Source organism: Aquarana catesbeiana, linkage group LG04, assembly GCF_042186555.1.
Source record: "Aquarana catesbeiana isolate 2022-GZ linkage group LG04, ASM4218655v1, whole genome shotgun sequence".
NCBI classification, from domain to species: domain Eukaryota; kingdom Metazoa; phylum Chordata; class Amphibia; order Anura; family Ranidae; genus Aquarana; species Aquarana catesbeiana.
This window is the reverse complement of record NC_133327.1, coordinates 186613940-186627979: the sequence shown is the minus strand read 5'-3', so window position 1 is coordinate 186627979 and position 14040 is coordinate 186613940. Positions and strand designations below refer to the sequence as shown.

The following is a 14040-nucleotide window of genomic DNA, read 5'->3' as shown; positions in this document are numbered from 1 at the left end:
GGTCCAGTGTGGTCATCTGAGGGGGCTGCGCTGATAAACAATCAGCACAGACCCCCCTGTCAGGAGAGCCGCCAATCGGCTCTCCTCTACTCGCGTCTGTCAGACACGAGTGAGGAAAAGCTGATCACTGGCTCTTCCTATTGACATCGTGATCAGCCATGATTGGACATGGCTGATCACGTGGTAAAGAGCCTCCACCAGAGGCTCTTTACCAAGATCGGTGGAGCGGTGTGTCAGACTGACACACCGCTCCACCGTTCACCGCGATGCGCGCCCCCGCGGGCGCGCGGCGGCATGTTATCCTGCTGGACGTCATATGACGCTCAGTCAGGATAACGGAACCACCGCCTGGCCGTCAATCGGCTATAGGCCGAGCAGGAAGTGGTTAAAGTGGTTGTAAAGGCAGAAGGTTTTTTTTTTTTTTTTAATCATAAAGCATTCTATGAATTAAGATCAAAAACCTTCTGTGTGCAGCAGCCCCCCTCAGCACCCCCTAATACTTACCTGAGCCCCATCTAGCTCCAGCGATGTTGCAGGAGTGTCTCGGCTGCTCATTGGCTGAGACAGCAGCGTGGCACCATTGGCTCCCGCTGCTGTCAATCAAAGTCAGTCGGCCAATGAAAAGAGAAAGGGGGAAGGGTTCCATGTCTGAATGGACACAGGGAGCTGTGGTTCGGGTACCCCATAGAAAGCTGCTTGCTGTGGGGGGCACTCAAAAGGAGGGAGGGGCCAGGAGCACTGAAGAGGGACCCGAGAAGAGGAGGATCCAGGCTACTCTCTGTAAAACCACTAAACAGGGTAGGCAAGTATAACATGTTTACTATTTTTAACTAAAAAAAAAAAAATAAATAAGACTTTACAATCACTTTAAAGCTTTTATTTGATAAAATATTTAAAGTGGTTGTAAACCCTTACAGACCACTTTGACCTACAGGTAAGCCTAGATTAAGGCTTATCTGTAGGTCCAAGAAATATCTCCTAAACCGTGAAATGTATTTTTGCAAAAAGACAGGCACCACTGTCTATGGCGCATGCACCGTAGACAGCGACGTGCAGGCGCACTGAGCATGTTGCTGCTAACGGCGATATGCCGTTAGTGGCGGCTCCCGTGCGCATGCGTGGGAGTGACATCATTGCGGCTACGGCCAATCAAAATGCCGGAGCCACGATACCCGGATATGTAGTAGCCCATTATGCTTTACCTTTGCAGGGAAACAAAGAGGAAGTAAAACCCATCAGGGTTTACTTCCTCTTTAAATAAATACTCTGTGTATTATTATAAGCTGACAAAAGGACAAAAAATATTATTTAGAAAAAATAATTCTTTCGTTTTTTAAAAACACGGTATGATGTAAAAATACACTGGCAGCTATCGTTGACATCTGTTTACTAACAAAGTGATGTGATCACTGTGATACAGCCAGGCAATTAGTGTTTTCAGAAGGAAGGTTCATACTGTATATAGTATATACACACTGCTATGGGAAACTCTAGACACAAACATTGTCTAATATCAAAAGTGTTTTTTGTTTTTGCACAACATGCACATGATGTGATAGCGACCCATTTAACTTCCCGTATGATATAAAAAAAAGGAAGCTTTTCAGCACAATCAAGATAAAATCGGTATACCTCAAGCTTAGAGTTTATGATCTGATACATTGTTCATGTGTAGAGGGCATAGAGTATATGATCTGATATCATGTGTAGAGGGCATAGAGTATATGATCTGAGATTCCGTTGAGTGTTGATGTGTAGTGAAGTGCGTTGACCACAGTGGTGTAAAGCTTGCACAGTTTCTACAGAGGACAGAATATCCTGTGCCTTTCTGTGAAGCACTTCTTCAGTACAATCCTCACATTCTAACGGTTGTGATTTGCCTGTGTCACTGAAGGTTTCACCTCTGTCTACAAAAACTGTACTGCCTGATTCATCACCAAACTTCACTAAACAGAAGAGATCAACAACTGAGGCAAAGAATCACAAGCATCAGTTACAGTCCTACGCAAAACCTGAAAAGAAGCAAAGGTAAGACGTGTTGCTTTCTCACATTTATAATGTTGAAATTATCATTATTATCAGTAAATGGTACAACTGCTATGAGCTTTTTTTTAGCATTTTGGTATTATACAGTATATTGAGTCATAACCCATCCTCTGAGGTTTTTATTTTTTTGCGCTATAAACAAAAAAAAGACCAACAATTTAAAAGAAAAAAAAAAAAAAAAGTTTACTTTTTGCTATAATATATATCCCCCCCCAAAAAAAAAAAAAAAATATATATATATATATATATATATAAAATTATTCATCTGTTTAGGCTGATATATATTCTTCTACATATTTTAGGGACTTTTATTTCTTTTTTATTGTTTTATTTTATTTATTTTAACTTTAGTAAGCAGGCAAAAGAAAAAAAAAAACACGGATGATCTGTCGTCCGATTTTCGGATGGTGTGTACGGCCCATAGGGCTCTGTTAGCCATACCTCTGTACAGACTTTCAGTTGCAGAGCAGTAGGCACTGTGAATGGACAATGAGGGCACTCATCAGCACCGTTGTGTATTGAGAGGCCACGGTGAAAGATGGGACTTGTAGTTTTCTCAGCGACAGTTCCTTTTCTCAGCGACAGTTCCTGTGAAAGAATGAATGACGCGAGCGTGCAGGCGGAGTGCCACACAACCGTGCCAATTTCAAAAAGTGACAGCGGGGGGTAGGGGGGACTCTAGCGGCAGGGGTGGGAGCATAGGACCATGTTATATGTTACACCCTAAAAATACAGTGTGTGTAGAATGGAACATGTTCCTAAAGGTGAACGTATCCTTTAAAAAGGCTTCCAAATTATAGAAATTCATCACTGCTATTTTGACAGATAGTATATATATTTATTTGAACAGCATATTCTTTATAAAACACAACCTTTGTGTTACATAGAAGTACAAATAAAATGTATATAAACCACAAGGGACTCCACTTATTTGCTCCATTTTAATATCTTAAATAAACCATTGAAATAATTGTGTTATTTACACTCACCGGCCACTTTATTAGGTACACCTTGCTAGTACCGGGTAGGACCCCCTTTAGCCTTCATGTCATTGATTCATAGAATTCTTCATGGCATAGATTCAACAAGGTGTTGGAAACATTCCTCAGAGATTTTGGTTCATATTGACATGATAGCATCATGCAGTTGCTGCAGATTTGTTGGCTGCACATCCATAATGTGAATCTCCCATCCCACCACATCCCAAAGGTGCTCTATTGGATTGGGATCTGGTGACTGTGGAGGCCATTGGAGTAAAGTGATCTCATTGTCATGTTCAAGAAACCAGGGGTGAGATTATTTGAGCTTTGTGATATGGTGCATTATCCTGCTGGAAGCAGCCATCAGAAGATGGGTACACTATAGTCATAAAGGGATGGACATGGTCAGCAAGAATACTCAGGTAGGCCGTGGTGTTTAAACAATGCTCCATTGGTACTACGGGGCCCAAAGTGTGAATTCTGACCCTACTATCTGAACGTGGCAGCTGAAATCGAGACTCATCAGACCAGGCAATGTTTTTCCAACCTTCTATTGTCCAATTTTGGTGAGCTTGTGTAAATTGTATCCTCAGTTTCCTTTTCTTAACTGACAGGAGTGACACCTGGTGTGGTCTTCTGCTGCTGTAGCCCATCTGCTTCAAGTTTTGTTGTGCATTCAGAGATGGTGTTCTGCATACCTTGGTTGTAACAAGTTTTTTTTTTTTTTTTGAGTTACTGTTGCCTTTCTATCATCTCTGCCCATTCTCCTCTGACCTCTGACATCAACAAGGTATTTTCATCCACAAAACTGCCGCTCACTGGATATTTTCTCTTTTTGGGATCATTCTCTGTAAACCCTAGAGATGGTTGTGTTTGAAAATCCCAGTAGATCAGCAGTTTTTGAAATATTCAGATCATCGTCTGGCACCAACAACCATGCCATGTTCAAAGTCACTTAAATCCCCTTTCTTCCCTATTATGATGCTCAGTTTGAACTTCAGCAAGTCGTCTTCATCACGTCTAGTTACCTAAATGCATTGAGTTGCTGCCATGTGATTGGCTGATTAGCAATTTGTGTTACCAAGCAATTGAACAAATGCAGCTAATCAAGTGGCCAATAAGTGTATATTTGGAAAGTGCAAAAGATTACCTGTTGATCTTGCCACAAATCTAGTGAGCTGTGGAATCCACAGCATTATCTCAATCTGTGTCAGCATCCCTGCCCAGGTCACCTCTGTAAAGTACAGACCGCTCATGCCTTATGTTATGAAGATGAGAAGGGAGGTGTTCTGTAGTACCAAGACACTCCCTGTGCTAGGATGACAACATTGCTTGTCCGTAGTTACAGTACAGTGAATGCTCTCACTTTGGAGAAACAACATGAAAAAGAAGAAAACAATGCAGCCACCACCATTAACGACAGGTAGGCTGCAATATACTTGATTTTGTGTTCTGTGTTTTAGATACAATAAAGGCCCGTATACATGATGTGAGGTTGTTGGCGGAAAATCTGACTGTGTGTATGCTCCATCGGGCAATTGCTGTTGGACTTTCTGCGGACAAATGTTGGCTAGCAGGTTCTCAAATTTTCTGCGGACAAATGTTGGATAGCAGGTTCTCAAATTTTCCGCGGACAAATGTGTGTTGTCAGACTTTCCAAGCTTGTATACACAAGTCCATCGCACAAAAGTCAAAAGTGCAAACACGCATGCTCGGAAGCAAGGACGAGCCAGAAGCTGTCGGTCTTGTAAATTAGCTTTCGGAATGGAGAATTAACATTCATGACGTGGCAAATTATGAAATCTTGAAATGCAGCGTACATTCTCTTCTTCTTTAATGGCATAATAATGAAGCTGCTTTGCTGGTGATACTAATGGAGTTATTGAATACAAATTTTCAAAGGCTTTTTTTTCTAGTGATATCAAGAATAATATTATTATGTTTTTTTTTTTCTATTTGTGCAAGTTGCCACAACACCATTATCCCGTAGTTTTTAAAGTGGAGGGCCACCCTGAAAAAAAAAAAATTCACCAAAAATCCCCCCAAAAAAGAAAAAAAACATTTGAAAAAAAAAAAAAATTTAAACTTACCTAAACCCTTGTTGCTAGGCAGTCTTCCTAATCTGCCTCTTCCTTTTCCGCGGCATGTTCTGCTCCTCGGTGAGTGGCCCCGTTGTCCTCTGGGAACTGTGTGTATTCCCAGAACACCACGGGGCCATTCACAGAGCGCCGCGCCGCTTGCGCGTGCGCAGTTGGAAACTGGCTGTGAAACTGCAAGGATCCACTGCCTGTTTCCCTTACCTAGGTTGGCGGTGCCGGGACCAGAGAGCCGAGGGACGGGTCGGCCTCGGGCGGCCAACATCGTGGGCACCCAGGACAGGTAAGTACTTATTTAAAGTCAGCAGCTACAGTGTTTGTAGCTGCTGACTTTTACATTTTTTTTTAAGGCCGGAATCCTGCTTTAAGATCAAAGATACAACTATGTTGGTGACCCCCTTAATTTAATTTTACATTGTATTTTTTAAAAAGTAACTGCCTACTCCCAAACTGTCATTTGAAGTAAAACACGTATTATAAAACAAGTAAAACAAGTATTATTCTATACAATTATTTTATTGTGCATTAAAAAAAAATAGAACTTAACCAAAAAGTGCATTCTATGCATCAAAAAATATAGAAAATATACCAAATAAAATCATTATTATTCAACCAAAAAAATGTCAAAGCAATAACTCCAAGGGCAATAATAAATAACACATTATCTCATCCGATTCCGCAACATGTCTGGTTGATGAACAGCCGTTCAGACACAGAGAGAAAGAGAGGGGGCACACACACACAGAGGAGGGACACACACAGAGGGGACACACACACACAGAGGGGGGACACACACAGAGGGAAAGAGGGGGGACACACAGAGATAGAGGGGGACACACACAGAGGGGGGACACAGAGAGAGAGAGGGGGGACACAGAGAGAGAGAGGGGGGACACAGAGAGAGAGAGGGGGACAGAGAGAGAGAAGGGGACACACACAGAGGGGGGACACAGAGAGAGAGAGGGGGGACACAGAGAGAGAGAGGGGGGACACACACATAGGGGGGACACAGAGAGAGAGAGAGGGGTGACAGAGAGAGAGAGAGAGAGGGGGACACAGAGAGAGAGAGGGGGACACACACAGAGAGGGGGGACACTCAGAGAGAGAGGGGGACACACACAGAGGGGGGACACACACACAGAGAGGGGGGACACACAAAGAGAGAGGGGGGACACACAGAGGGAGAGAGGGGGGACACAGAGAGAGAGGGGGACACACACAGAGTGGGGACACACACACAGAGAGGGGGACACACAAAGAGAGAGGGGGGACACACACAGAGGGAGAGAGGGGGGACACAGAGAGAGAGAGGGACACACACAGAGGGGGGACACACACAGAGAGGAGACACACACACAGAGAGAGGGGGACACACACAGAGAGAGGGGGACACACAGAGAGAGGGTGGACACACAGAGAGAGGGGGGCACACACAGAGGGGGGACACACAAAGGGGGGACACAGAGAGAGAGATAGGGGGGACACAGAGAGAGAGAGGGAGGACACACACACACACAGAGGGGGGACACACACAGAGAGAGGGGGGACACACACAGAGGGAGAGAGGGGGGACACAGAGAGAGAGAGGGGGACACACACAGGGGGGACACACAGAGAGAGGGAGGACACAGAGAGAGAGAGAGGGGGACATAGAGAGAGAAAGGGGGGGACACAGAGAGAGGGGACACACACACACAGAGGGGACACACACACACAGGGGGGACACACACACAGGGGACACACACACACAGGGGACACACACACACAGGGGGGACACACACAGAGAGCGGGGGACACACACACAGAGTGGGGGGAGAGAGAGAGAGAGAGAGGGGGGACACAGAGAGAGAGAGAGGGGACCCACACACACAGAAAGGGGGGGCACACAGAGAGAGGGGGGGCACACACAGAGAGAGGGGGACCACACACAGAGATAGGGGGACACACACAGAGGGGACACACACACAGAGGGGGGACACACAGAGAGAGAGAGAGAGAGAGAGAGAGGGGGGACACAGAGAGAGAGAGGGGGGACACAGAGAGAGAGAGAGTGGGGACACACACAGAGGGAAAGAGGGGGGATACAGAGAGAGAGAGAGGGGGACACACACAGAGGGGGGACACAGAGAGAGAGAGAAGGGAACACACACAGAGGGGGGACACACAGAGAGAGAGGGGGGACACAGAGAGAGAGGGGGGCACACAGAGAGAGAGAGGGGGGACAGAGAGAGAGAGAGGGGGGACACAGAGAGAGAGAGGGGGACACAGAGAGAGAGAGGGGGACACAGAGAGAGAGGGGGACACAGAGAGAGAGGGGGACACACACAGAGAGGGGGGGGCACTCAGAGAGAGAGGGGGACACACACAGAGGGGGGACACACACAGAGAGAGGGGGGACACACAAAGAGAGAGGGGGGGCACACACAGAGGGAGAGAGGGGGGACACAGAGAGAGAAGGGGACACACACAGAGAGAGGGGGAAACACACAGAGAGAGGGGGACACACAAAGAGAGAGGGGGGACACACACACAGAGAGAGAGGGGGACACACACAGAGGGGGGACATACACACACAGAGAGGGGGACACACACAGAGAGGGGGACACACACAGAGAGAGGGGGACACACACAGAGAGAGGGGACACAGAGAGAGAGGGGGACACACACAGAGGGGGGACACACACAGAGAGAGGGACACACACACACACACAGAGGGGGACACACACACAGAGAGAGGGGAACACAGAGAGAGAGAGAGAGAGGGACACACACAGAGATGGGACACACACAGAGAGAGGGGGACACACAGAGAGAGAGGGGGACACACACACAGAGAGGGGGACACACAGAGAGAGAGGGGGACACACACAGAGAGAGGGGGACACACACAGAGGGGGACACACACACACAGAGAGGGGGGGGGGCACACACAGAGAGAGGGGGACACACACAGAGAGAGGGGGGACAGAGAATGAGAGGGGGGACACACAGAGAGAGGGGACACACACACAGAGAGGGGGACACACACAGAGAGAGGGGGGACAGAGAGAGAGAGGGGGACACACACAGAGAGAGGGGAAACACACACACACACAGAGGGGGGCACACACAGAGAGAGGGACACACACACACAGAGAGGGGGGACACACACACACACAGAGGGGGGGACACAGAGAGAGAGAGAGGGGGACACACAGAGAGAGAGGGGGACACACACAGAGAGAGGGGGACACACACAGAGGGGGGACACACACAGAGAGAGGGGGACACACACAGAGAGAGGGGGACACACACAGAGGGGGGACACAGAGAGAGGGGGGGACACATACAGAGAGAGGGACACACACACACAGAGAGGGGGGACAGAGAGAGAGAGGGGGGGACACACAGAGAGAGGGGGACACACACACAGAGAGGGGGACACACACAGAGAGAGGGGGGACACAGAGAGAGAGGGGGACACACACAGAGAGAGGGGAAACACACACACACAGAGAGGGGGGCACACACAGAGAGAGGGGGACACACACACACAGAGGGGGGACACACACACACAGAGAGGGGGGGACACAGAGAGAGAGAGAGAGGGGGACACACAGAGAGAGAGAGGGGGACACACACAGAGAGAGGGGGACACACACAGAGAGAGGGGGACACACACACAGAGGGGGGACACACACAGAGAGAGGGGGACACACACAGAGGGGGGACACAGAGAGAGGGGGACACACACACACAGAGAGGGGGACACACACACACACAGAGGGGGGGACACACACATAGAGAGGGGGAACACACACACAGAGAGGGGGGACACACACACACAGAGGGTGTGTGTCCCCCTGCGGCGATCTATCGCTGAAAGTGGGAGCAAATACCTGTATTATTGTGACACCGGAAGGGGAGGAGGAACCGAAAAAGTGGAAGTTACATTTTTGGGTGGAACTCCGCTTTAAGGTTTTTGCATCCTATGCATTAAGGTGAAAAACCTTCTATGCTGCAGCGCCTCCCCCCCCCCCCCCCCAGACCCATACCTCCCAACAATTTGAGATGGGAATGAGGGACACCTACTAGCAAATGTATGTAGGCATAGTACACGCCCCTGCCACACCCCCTTAAAGGAGAATTAACCACCAAAAAAAGGTTAATTAAATCTAAAAGTACTTTTTTTACCACTACTATTCCTTTATATTGGATTTTAAAATTTACAAATGCCACAATTTAGAATTTGGATGAAAGGTTTAGCACCAGAAAACACTTTTTGAAAGATAAAAAGTGCATTTATATACAACTACATAGATCAGACCAAAATGAGGGACAAATGAGGAGGACAGAGGGACATTGCATCAAATCAGGGACAGTCCCTCCAAACCAGGGACAGTTGGGAGCTATGCCTAGACCCCCACCCCTTTTTTTTCTTACCTGAGCCCGATCCGATGCACGAGTGCAGCGGCTACAGCTGCTGTCGCTCTACTCATTGGACGGATTGATAGCAGCAGAAGCCATTGGCTCCCGCTGCTGTCAATCAAAAGCTGTGACACACACACAGAGAGAGGGGGACACACACACACACACAGAGGGACACACACACAGAGGGGGACACACACACACAGAGAGGGGGGAACACACACACACACAGGGGGGACACACACACAGAGAGGGGGGACACGCACAGAGAGAGGGGGGGACACACACAGAGAGGGGGGGACACACACACAGAGAGAGGGGGGGACACACACAGAGAGAGGGGGGACACACACACAGAGAGGGGGGACACACACAGAGGGGACACACACACACAGAGGGGGACACACATACACACAGAGGGGGACACACACACACACAGAGGGGGACACACACACACACACAGAGGGGGACACACACACACAGAGAGAGGGGGACACACACACACACACACAGAGGGGGAACACACACACAGAGAGAGAGGGGACACACACACAGAGAGAGGGGGGACACAGAGAGAGAGAGAGGGGACACACACACAGAGAGGGGGACACACACAGAGAGGGGGACACACACACAGAGAGGGGACACACACACACAGAGAGGGGGGGACACAGAGAGAGAGAGAGGGGGACACACAGAGAGAGAGGGGGACACACACAGAGAGAGGGGGACACACACAGAGGGGGGACACACACAGAGAGAGGGGGACACACACAGAGAGAGGGGGACACACACACACACAGAGAGGGGACACACACACACAGAGAGGGGGGGGACACACACAGAGAGAGGGGGGGACACACACAGAGAGAGGGGGGGACACACACAGAGAGAGGGGACACACACACACACAGAGGGGGGACACACACACAGAGAGGGGGGACACACACAGAGGGGACACACACACACACAGAGGGGACACACACACACACAGAGGGGGACACACACACACAGGGACACACACACACACAGAGGGGGACACACACACACACACAGAGGGGGACACACACACACACACACAGAGGGGACACACACACACACAGGGGGACACACACACAGAGAGGGGACACACACACACACAGAGAGGGGGGGACACACAGAGAGAGAGAGGGGGACACACAGAGAGAGAGGGGGACACACACAGAGAGAGGGGGACACACACAGAGGGGGGACACACACAGAGAGAGGGGGACACACACAGAGAGAGGGGGGGACACACACAGAGAGAGGGGACACACACACACACAGAGGGGGGGGACACACACAGAGAGAGGGGGGGACACACACAGAGAGAGGGGACACACACACACACAGAGAGGGGGGACACACACACACAGAGGGGGGACACACACAGAGGGGACACACACACACACACACAGAGGGGGACACACACACACACACACAGGGACACACACACACAGGGGGACACACACACACACACAGAGAGGGGGGGACACACACACACAGAGAGGGGGACACACACACACAGAGAGAGGGGACACACACACACACAGAGGGGGGGGACACACACAGAGAGAGGGGGGGACACACACAGAGAGAGGGGACACACACACACACAGAGAGGGGGGACACACACACAGAGAGGGGGGACACACACAGAGGGGACACACACACACACACAGAGGGGGACACACACACACACACAGGGACACACACACACACAGGGGGACACACACACACACAGAGAGGGGGGGACACACACACAGAGAGAGGGGACACACACACACACAGAGAGGGGGGGACACACAGAGAGAGAGAGGGGGACACACAGAGAGAGAGGGGGACACACACAGAGAGAGGGGGACACACACAGAGGGGGGACACACACAGAGAGAGGGGGACACACACAGAGAGAGGGGGGGACACACACAGAGAGAGGGGACACACACACACACAGAGGGGGGGGACACACACAGAGAGAGGGGGGGACACACACAGAGAGAGGGGACACACACACACACAGAGAGGGGGGACACACACACACAGAGGGGGGACACACACAGAGGGGACACACACACACACAGAGGGGGACACACACACACACACAGGGACACACACACACAGGGGGACACACACACACACACAGAGAGGGGGGGACACACACACACAGAGAGGGGGACACACACACACAGAGAGAGGGGACACACACACACACAGAGGGGGGGGACACACACAGAGAGAGGGGGGGACACACACAGAGAGAGGGGACACACACACACACAGAGAGGGGGGACACACACACAGAGAGGGGGGACACACACAGAGGGGACACACACACACACACAGAGGGGGACACACACACACACACAGGGACACACACACACACAGGGGGACACACACACACACAGAGAGGGGGGGACACACACACAGAGAGAGGGGGACACACACACACACACAGAGGGGGACACACACACACACAGAGAGGGGGGACACACACACAGAGAGGGGGGACACACACACAGAGAGAGGGGGAACACACACACAGAGAGAGGGGGGACACACACACAGAGAGGGGGGACACACACACAGAGAGGGGGGACACACACACAGAGAGGGGGGACACACACAGAGAGAGATAATTTCCTGCACCTCGCCGCTGCTTGCTGCTGTGTTCTCTCCCCGCTGTGAACCTGGACCCTCTCGCGTGCCCGCAGAGATGGCTCTAAGTGCCAGCTGTGGCATGCGTGCCATAAGTTCGCCATCACTGGTCTATAGCTACAAGCCTATGGAAGTGGACAGCATCTACCTAGAGCATAAAAATTCCATTTGCAGCTGATATTTAGTATGCCATCATTGAGTCAGTCAGCCTAGTCCTAGGCAATGTCGTGGACTAAACTTAGAGGTTATATGTGGTATAGATTTTTTTTTAACTCATATTACCTAACAGTCTATGGATCCTAAGAAATGATTAGGGAGGAACTGTCCCATTAGAACTGAATATAGCAGTGAACACAAAGCCAATGCTTGTTCTTTGACTTATAGATATCTCCCTGTTTTCAGATAAGCAGTTTATGTAGCAGAATAACACTACACCAAGTCCTCATGTGATACTTGCTGATGATCATTACTGTGCTGACAGTATAAAGAACTGATTTCTGACATGTGACTGTATGGACCATTTCCTTCTTTTATTATTTATTATATTCATAATGACATAAATGCTAAGTGTTTTGATTTCATAGCACAGTTTCGCTATCACATTGAGTATTGAGGATAATGGCTCCAAGTGGTTGTAAAGCCTTAAAGCGGAGTTCCGCCAAAAAAAAAAATAAACAAAAGTCAGCAGCTACAAATACTGCAGCTGCTGACTTTTGATATTAGGACACTTACCTGTCCAGGGCATCCTCACCCAAAGCCGATTGTCCCTTGGCTCCTGGGTGCAGGCGCCGACATCTTCAGTAAGGGAATCAGGAAGTGAAGCCTTGCAGCTTCACAGCCTGGTTCCCTACTGCGCATGCGCGAGTCGTGCTGTGCGATCTCACTGTGGTCCCTGCTGTCCTCTGGGACCTGTGTGTCTCCCAGAAGACAGCGGGGGGAGAAAGGAGGGGCCGGACATGGTGTAGATTGCCACAGAATCTGCGGCGATCTATCGCTGAAAGTGGGAGCAAATACCTGTATTATTGTGACACCGGAAGGGGAGGAGGAACCGAAAAAGTGAAAGTTACATTTTTGGGTGGAACTCCGCTTTAAGGTTTTTGCATCCTATGCATTAAGGTGAAAAACCTTTTATGCTGCAGCGCCTCCCCCCCCCAGACCCATACCTCCCAACAATTTGAGATGGGAATGAGGGACACCTACTAGCAAATGTATGTAGGCATAGTACACGCCCCTGCCACACCCCCTTAAAGGAGAATTAACCACCAAAAAAAGGTTAATTAAATCTACAAGTACTTTTTTTACCACTACTATTCCTTTATATTGGATTTTAAAATTTACAAATGCCACAATTTAGAATTTGGATGAAAGGTTTAGCACCGTAAAACACTTTTTGAAAGATAAAAAGTGCATTTATATACAACTACATAGATCAAAATGAGGGACAAATGAGGAGGACAGAGGGACATTGCATCAAATCAGGGACAGTCCCTCCAAACCAGGGACAGTTGGGAGCTATGCCTAGACCCCCACCCCTTTTTTTTTCTTACCTGAGCCCGATCCGATGCACGAGTGCAGCGGTTACAGCTGCTGTCGCTCTACTCATTGGACAGATTGATAGCAGCAGAAGCCATTGGCTCCCGCTGCTGTCAATCAAAAGCTGTGACATGGGAGTGTGGGCAGGGGCGGGGCTGAGTTCCACTGTCTGTGTCAATTGACGCAGCAGCGGGACTTGGGAGCGAGCACGCATGGGTGCCCCCATGGAAAGCGGCTATTCGTGGGGGCACTCGATGAAGAGGAGGGGCCTGTAGCGCTGAGGGGGGACCCCAGAAGAT

At 49.7% G+C, this 14040-nt stretch overlaps 2 protein-coding genes across 7 annotated transcripts in view; one reads left to right on the top strand and one right to left on the bottom strand.

The window, feature by feature from the left end:
• The window catches only part of MED12L (mediator complex subunit 12L), a 777103-nt gene that overhangs the window by 469266 nt on the left and 293797 nt on the right, over nucleotides 1-14040 (bottom strand). The window lies entirely within an intron of this gene.
• Nucleotides 1-14040, top strand: part of LOC141139672 (P2Y purinoceptor 14-like) — a 76500-nt gene that overhangs the window by 40629 nt on the left and 21831 nt on the right. For both annotated transcript variants that reach the window (XM_073626002.1, XM_073626003.1), the window contains one exon: nucleotides 1895-2028. The gene's annotated coding sequence lies outside the window, so the exon portion shown is untranslated. The remainder of the gene's footprint in view (nucleotides 1-1894; nucleotides 2029-14040) is intronic.